This window comes from Carcharodon carcharias, chromosome 5, assembly GCF_017639515.1.
Source record: "Carcharodon carcharias isolate sCarCar2 chromosome 5, sCarCar2.pri, whole genome shotgun sequence".
Lineage (NCBI taxonomy): Eukaryota > Metazoa > Chordata > Chondrichthyes > Lamniformes > Lamnidae > Carcharodon > Carcharodon carcharias.
Genome location: NC_054471.1, coordinates 66,009,397 through 66,017,890, shown reverse-complemented (window position 1 = coordinate 66,017,890; position 8,494 = coordinate 66,009,397).

Below are 8,494 nucleotides of genomic sequence, written 5' to 3'. Positions count from 1 at the left end.
ACCGGATACACACATAAACCATGACAGTTGATGTAAACACACTTAAAACCAATGGCCGGGATTTTTCGGTCCTGCCTGCCACCGGAATTGGATGGACCCATTGAAAGTCAATGGACTTTTGGCTGGCCCGTCGGATCCCCTGCAGCGGGTCCCACCACCGCAGAGCCGGAAAATCCCGGCCTGTGTATTTTTATGTGTTCTTCGGTGGTATTCTGCCATCACCCAAAAAGAACATTTGCATGGTTGTCCTAAAAGGAATACTACTGATACACTAACAGTTCAATCAGACTATCACAGATAAAGCCATATTTATCCCCATCATTTCTGCCCTAACAACTGAGTATAGGCCAGTAAGAGTCAGCCGAGTCAACCAGAGCAAGTAGGGACAGCTGGATGCCTTTCCTGAACAACTGTAGGTGGATTTTTATAACAATCTGATAGTTTCATGGTCATTTTCCCCCAATGCTATATTTGTTGAATTTCATTTCACAACTAGCATTGGCATCTTTTAAATTTGCTTATTCTAGGTTATTAGACACGCATCATAACCATGGGTGTATCCTTGTAATCTTTTCACCCCAAAGTTAAATGAGATCGTACGTGGTCCTATAATTTACTTGAAGATATAAGTTGTGTGCGATTGACTGCCTATTGAAGAAAGCACTCAAACCTGTTGGTGAAAATAACCCTATGATGTTCTTCTAACTATCCATTTGTGAAGCTGTATTAACAAGACCTGGTTCCCTGCAAAGACGGCTCACTGGAGAAAACGGCAAAGAGAAACCAAACAATAGTAGGTCAGCTATCTGCTACACAACCCTGCTACCTCAGCCCAAATTCATTGGAAAGGAATACTGGGCATGGTGTACAACTGGTGGCTGATTTTCAATTACGCTCAAGGGAAATATTCACATGACTAGCTTTTCATAAGAGTAGAGAGAAGGTCACAATGCTTCAACCACTCGATCCAAATATGAAATATTTTAATATTATCATTGGTTAAATGTACACACATTTATCGTAAACATGCTGAAATGAATATACAAAACTATGCACAAAGTACAATACTCTTCACCTGCCTAGCACCATTTATACTCTAAGGAAATGCCAACAATTAGGGAGCAAATATTCATTGTTAAGATGTAATTGACCTATGAACATAGGAGGAAAATTAATAAGTTATTTTAATATGCCCTAACCAAATGGAACATCACAGTGAGATAGAATCTAGAGTCACTTTAGGGTCTTGCAGCCCAGGCTAAATGCAATTTTTCTTCTTCTCATTTGGTTGTACTGTTTAGGCATCTTAAAAGGCACATCATCATAGTGGCCCTAAATATCCACAGAAATTCCGCCAGATTCCCAACGTAATTTGGCAGAATGCAGCAAAGTACATTGGGAAATGGCAAGTATCACTGCAGAATTTTGCAGTCCACCTTATGAAGAGATTACCCCTTTACGAGTCAAATTACACCAGAAAGCACAGGGACCGATCTGGGGTTTGGGAGGATTCCCTACATCCTGAATTCCCACTTCCCCAGCTAAGTTGGGAGACAGTCTTGAACTGGAGGCCAGTAGACAGAGTGATGAAGTGTACCTACCTGCAGGTGGGTAGTAGTGTGCCCTTTTATGGAGAGGAATGCCCAGGCTAGGAAATGCTCAGAGTTGGCTTCTTAAAAGCATGTTGGGGTTTTCATTCTTGGTTGAAATTTTTGGCACATTTTAGTTGCACCTGCATCTTCATTGGTACATTACTTCCTGTTGCTAAATCTCCACGTCCCAATTTTCTCAGCCAATGTTACCAAACAATGGCTTGTAGATAATGAAGATGAAGTTGTGAATTTTTTTTTAATAAATGTGGAAAAAATGATATGCAATTCACTTTAGCAGGGCAATGCGCCAGTTTTAATCTGATCCCAAATTAGGTCAAGTCCACAGCATTGGACAAATTAATTTACACCAAATTTTGCAATTTGCTCAAACCAGCCATAACATTGAGTGGTGTGGAAAATGGAAATGGAAATGGAAATGGCTGGTGCAGAAGGTCTGGCTTTCTGATGTAAGCAGTTAAAGTGCATTAATGGAGCTTTCAAAATAATTACTCTGTGTCTGTGCTACACATATGCTGAGAATCCTTGAAAGGCAAAAGCCAGAAAATGTTCCATTCAACATTACAGGATCTTGATGTGTACAAAATGTAATTTAAAAAAGCCTTGAAAGTAGACAATAAATTACTACACTATCTCTGTAAACTGTTCAAAAAGAAATAAAAACTTGAAAACTTCAGCAACTAAAATCGGCTATCCAGCTGTCACAATCTGGCAGGCAATATCCATCAGTAGAATCTTTCTAAAAATGATAAAAGCAAAAAACTGCGGATGCTGGAAATCCAAAACAAAAATAAAGATACCTGGAAAAACTCAGCAGGTCTGACAGCATCTGAGAAGAGGAACACAGTTAACGTTTTGAGTCCGTATGACTCTTCAACAGAACTAAGGAACAAAAGAAGAGAGGTGAAATATAAGTTGGTTGGGGGGGAGGGGGGGGGGTGGTGGTGGGAGTTGGGACAAGTAGAGCTGGATAGAGGGCCAGTGATAGGTGGAGATAACCAAAAGATGTCATAGACAAAAGGACAAAGAGGTGTTGAAGGTGTTGATATTATCTAAGGAATGTGCTAACAGGTGACATTAAGGGTAGAAAGCAGGACGAGCAAGATACAGATAGCCCTAGTGGGGTGGGGTGGGGGGAAGGGATCGAAATAGGCTAAAAGGTAGAGATAAAATAATGGATGGATATACATTTAAAAATAATGGAAATAGGTGGGAAAAGAAAAATCTATATAAATTATTGGGAAAAGGGGGGATCGGAAAGGGGGTGGGGATGGAGGAGAGAGTTCATGATCTAAAATTGTTGAACTCAATATTCAGTCTGGAAGGCTGTAACATGCCTAGTCGGAAGATGAGGTGCTGTTCCTCCAGTTTGGGTTGAGCTTCACTGGAACATTGCAGCGGGCCAAGGACGGACATGTGGGCATGAGAGCAAGGTGGTGTGTTGAAATGGCAAGCGACAGGGAGGTCTGGATCATGCTCCAGGGTTTTAAAGGGAACCAGCTAACTTCAAATGGCTGCAACACTCAACAATCTACTCTTCAAGGACAAGCAATCATTTTTTTCACTTCTATTTTTGGACTCTAACCCTCTTACTCTTGATACCTGTGTGTATGTGTGTGCGTGTGTGTATATGTGTGTGTGTCGTTGCATCTTTTATTATCTTTTAGTCACTAATAAATGATGGACTGGCTTCCCATTCTGGGTGTACCCTGCTTAGTGCCCATTGCCTGTCGGGATAGGCTCTGAATCCCCGCAACCCTGAATTGGATAAAGCGGTTCTGGAAAAGTGAGTGAGTGAGTAACTTATAAACTTGCTCTTCCTGTGACTCAAGGAAACCTGGTTTGATTGGCTCCTTATTAAAAAGTAAATACATTTGGATTGGAGAAAGCATTTACGGGGAAAAGAAATTTAAAAAAAACCTTTGTTGCAACCAACTGAGGGGGCATAATAAAGGGGAGCCAGTTAACACTTCCTCACCAGGTCATAATAAAATATATAAAAATTGTCATGAAAGAGAAAGGATCATTAGGTTCATCTCTTTAAGGCAACTACCCATGAGAATGTTCTTTGTAACAGGGTAACCAATTCATTTGTAAACTAACAACCAAAATGTCCTGGACTATTCTTTGAAATAAACCTTCGGAATCTCTGATAATGAAATCTATTTCCTTTAATGAAGAATAAATGTCAGAAGATATAAATGTAATTGTTTTTGCAGAAAATAGCTTTGGTCATGTATAGATATTGTATACTCAACAAGCACAATTTTTAAAATTATCATCTTTGTAACATATCTGCTTCTGCGGTGTACATCTCTTTGTAAACCCGAGAGCACAGCTATCAACCTGAATGTTAAAAACCTTTCTAATGCCCAGTGGATTTGTTCTATCAAAACTGAGACATACATTGGCATTCAAGGTTAATGCATAATGTCAGTCAGGGCTAGTTTATCTGTGTAGTTAAATTCAGCAGATCAAATTGTGCCAAATAACTATTAATTACTTAAGATAATGGATTCTAGTCCACTTTCACCTTGGCACACCAGAAGAGTAGAAGGTGGGGGGGAAATGACCTTAAACGGTGCATCACTATTCTTGAGGCGATTTTGTTTCTTAGGTAACAATAATTAATGTCTGGTTTTCTTATTTTATATTAAGACATTTGCTAATCTAAATGTCTGCTCTTTTTCTTTTAATGAATAGCCTAATATGTTTATTTTCCTTTTAAATAGTCTTTTTAACACCGGGGTTATGATGAATGATTGCATGGATTCCCACTCATACCAGAGTTTCACGCATTCAGAGCACATATTGGGTGAAATTTCCCAACACCCTGTGCCATTGGCAGGCACTTGCCCATGGTGAGCCTGATTTTAACCTGTGGCCTGAAATGGTGGTTGGTGGGTAGAGTGGTCCTTCCATCTGCCCATTTTTGCGAGTGTGAGGCCTGAGCCATTTTATGGTGGGAGTCTCTTTTGCATGGATCTGGCCAGGAGAAGCATTAATGCTGCTGCTGCTGCCACAAAAATAAAAGATCAAACTGGTTCGTGGCTTCTTTTCTAAGCATCCTCAGCAACGGCTCATTAGACCACACGATGCCTGAATCCGTTGGACGCACTCTGCATTTGTGGGGGGAGTTTTCTCCACATCGGCGGGGGTTTGGGGGGGGGGGATGGGCGGTTTGTGCGGGGGCGGTTGTGGGTGTGAACCCGATCGGCGCCCACAATCGGGTCCGTGCCGCCATTTTACGTGGGTGGGCCTGCGCAAAAGAGTGCAGCAAGATTACCTCAGGGAGATTACTTTAATGTTTAAACATCTAAATGAAGAATAAAAAATATGTTAAGACATGTCCCCTCATGTGACAGTATCGCATGAACCGGGACATGTCAAAGAACATTAATGAAAACATTTATTTAATTTATAAACACTTCATGAAACCTCATCCCGCCTGTGGCTGACGTTCCATGAATAACGCGAAGGCCGCCTTAAGGTTGGACGGGCAGCTTATTTAATTTTTTTCATTAGTTTTTAACAGGCCTTAATAGGCCTTTGACAGTTCGGCATGTGCACAGCTGAGTCAGCTGTGTGCCCGCTGAACTGAAAATCTAAATGAATTGCAGTAACGTTGGGACGCACGCCCAACATCACCGCATGTCGTTTTATACCTCGGCGACTGGACCCTGCCCCTGCTCACTGAGCTGAAAATTCTGGTCCATATGTACCTCAAAATTGCAATTGGACTCCTATATACACCATGGAACACAAATTTGTCTCTTACAAATTGCCTCCTGCCTGAAACATCTTGCCTGCCCATCTAATGGCCTGTACCACAATGTCAGAATAAACCGGGCACTAAATGACCCGATGCCATTTCAGGTGACTGCTGGATCACTCAGGCCAGATGGCTACAACTAACTAAACTCAGTCCCACTGACTGACTTAGAAAATGGCGATTCCATTGAATAATTGAAACCAGTGAACAGAAAACAATGGGTAGTTTACCCATGGTTTTACAGTAAGTTTACGGGGAGGCGATGGCGTAGAGTTATTGTCATTGGACTAGTGATCCAGAAACCCAGAGTAATGCTCTGGGGACCTGGGTTAAAATCCCACCACAATTGGAATTTGAATTCAATAAAAATGTGGAATTAAAAGTCTAATGATAACCATGACACCATTGTCGATTCTTGTAAAAACCCATCTGGTTCACCAATGTCTTTTAGGGAAGGAAATCTGTCACCCTTACCTGTCTGGCCTACATGTAATTACAGAGCAACAACAATTTTTTTTTTATTCATTCACGGGATGTGGGCTTCACTGGCTGGGCCAGCATTTACTGTCCATCCCTAATTGCCCTTGAGAAGGTGGTGATGAGCTGCCTTTTTGAACCGCTGCAGTCCATGTGGTGTAGGTACACGAACAGTGCTATTAGGAAGGGAGTTTCAGGATTTTGACCCAGCGACAGTGAAGGAATCGTGATTTTTTTCCAAGTCAGGATGGTGAGTGACTTGGGGAGGAACTTCCAGGTGGTGGTGTTCCCATCTATCTGCTGGCCTTGTCCTTCTAGGTGGCAGTGGTCATGGGTTTAGAAGGTGCTGTCTAAGGAGCCTTGGTGAATTCCTGCAGTGCATCTTGTAGATGGTACACACTGCTGCTACTGTACGTGGTGGTGGAGGGAGTGAATGTTTGTGGATGTGGTGCCAATCAAGCAGATTGCTTTGTCCTGGATGGTTAAGCTTCTTCAGTGTTGTACGAGCTGCACTCATCCAGGCAAGTGGGGAGTATTCCATCACATTCCTGACTTGTGCCTTGTAGATGATGGGCAGACTTTGGGGAGTCATGAGGTGAGTTACTCATCGCAGGATTCCTAGCCTCTGACCTGCTCTTATAGCCACAGTATTTATATGGCTAGTCCAGTTCAGTTTCTGGTCAATGGTAACTTCCAGGATATTGATAGTGGGGGATTCTGTGATGATAATGCCATTGAATAACAAGGGGCGATTGTTGGATTCTTTCTTTTTGGAGATTATCATTGCCTGACACTTGCATGAATGTTACTTGCCACTTGTCAGCCCAAGCCTGGATATTGTTCACGTCTTGCTGCATTTGGACACGGACTACTTCAGTGTCTGTATCTCCGGGACATACAACGCTCCTCGGACTGCTGTTCTCATTGCATTCTGAGATCCACCCTCAGTGCCATGTGCCACCATATGAACACACTCAACCTCTCCCTCCAGCAGCAACGCCGCATCCTTTTTCAAAGCTGCGCGTGCCCCCAGTTTCATTTTATTCTTTGTCTCATCCGACGCCTCAACAAGAAACTTTGTCTCTTTCTTTCAGGTGCAAAGGAACGCAAGCTCCAACAACTCATCGACACCAACGCCCACCCAGAACCCTCCACCCCTGCCTGTCCCTCTCTCCCCATCCGTCTTCCAATCCCCAGCCGTGTATTCACCATACCCCCTGACCTTCCCCTCTCCGACGCTGAATGTTCAGTGCTCAGCAAAGGACTTAGTTTCATACCCTTACACCCTCATCTCAATGAATTTCGGGCTCGGCACGATGCTGAACTCTTCTTCCGCCATCTTCGTCTCCGGGCTCACTTCTTTGGGCAGGAGACCTCTCCCCGTTCAACGGATCCTTTTACCCACCTCCAATATTCTCCCTCCACCTGGACCCCTCCCTCTGGATTCTTACCTTCTCTTGATCTTTTCATTGAGAACTGTCGGCGTGACATTAGTCGTCTCAATTTCGCTGCTCCTCTCATCCACTCTAACCAGTCTCTCTCTCTCAACTTGCTGCACTCCATTCTCTCACGTCCAACCTCAACATTGTCATCAAACCTGCTGACAGGGTGGTGCTGTTGTTGTCTGGCGCACTGACCTCTACCTCGCAGAGGCTGAGCGTCAACTCGCAGACACTTCCTCCTACCTCCCCCGGACCATGACCCCACCAATGAACATCAAGCCATTGTTTCCAGGACTGTTACTGACCTCATCTCCTCTGGGGATCTTCCTTCCACAGCTTCCAACCTCATAGTCTCCCAACCTTGGACAGCCCGCTTCTACCTCCTACCCAAAATCCACAAACAGGACTGTCCCGGCAGACCGATCGTGTCAGCCTGTTCCTGCCCCACGGAACTAATTTCTTGCTATCTTGACTCCATTCTCTCTCCCCTTGTCCAGTCCCTTCCCACCTACATCCATGATTCCTCTGACACCCTACATCATATCAACAATTTCCGGTTCCCTGGCCCTAACCGCCTCCTCTTCACCATGGACGTCCAATCCCTCTACACCTCCATCCCCCACCGGGCTGATCTGATGGCTGTCCATTTCTTCCTCGAACAGAGGCCAGAACAGTCCCCATCCACCACTACTCTCCTCCATCTGGCTGAACTTGTTCTCACACTGAACAATTTCTTCTTAAACTCCTCTCACTTTCTCCAAATAAAAGGTGTAGCTATGGGTACCTGCATGAGCCCCAACTATGCCTGTCTCTTTATGGGGTATGTGGAACATTCCTTGTTCCAGTCCTACTCCAGCCCCTCCCACAACTCTTTCTCCGGTACATCGATAATTATTTCGGTGCAGCTTCATGCTCTCGTCGGGACTTGGAAAAATTCATTAATTTTGCTTCCAATCTCCACCCCTCCATCATTTTCACATGGTCCATCTCTGACCCTTCCCTTCCCTTCCTTGACCTCTCTGTCTCAATTTCTGGTGATTGACTGTCCACCAATATCCATTACAAGCCTACCAATTCCCACAGTTACCGCGACTACAGCTCCTCACACCCCGCTTCCTGTAAGGACTCCATTCCATTCTCTCAGTTCCTTCGCCTCCATCGCATCTGTTCTGATGATGCCACTTTCAAAAACA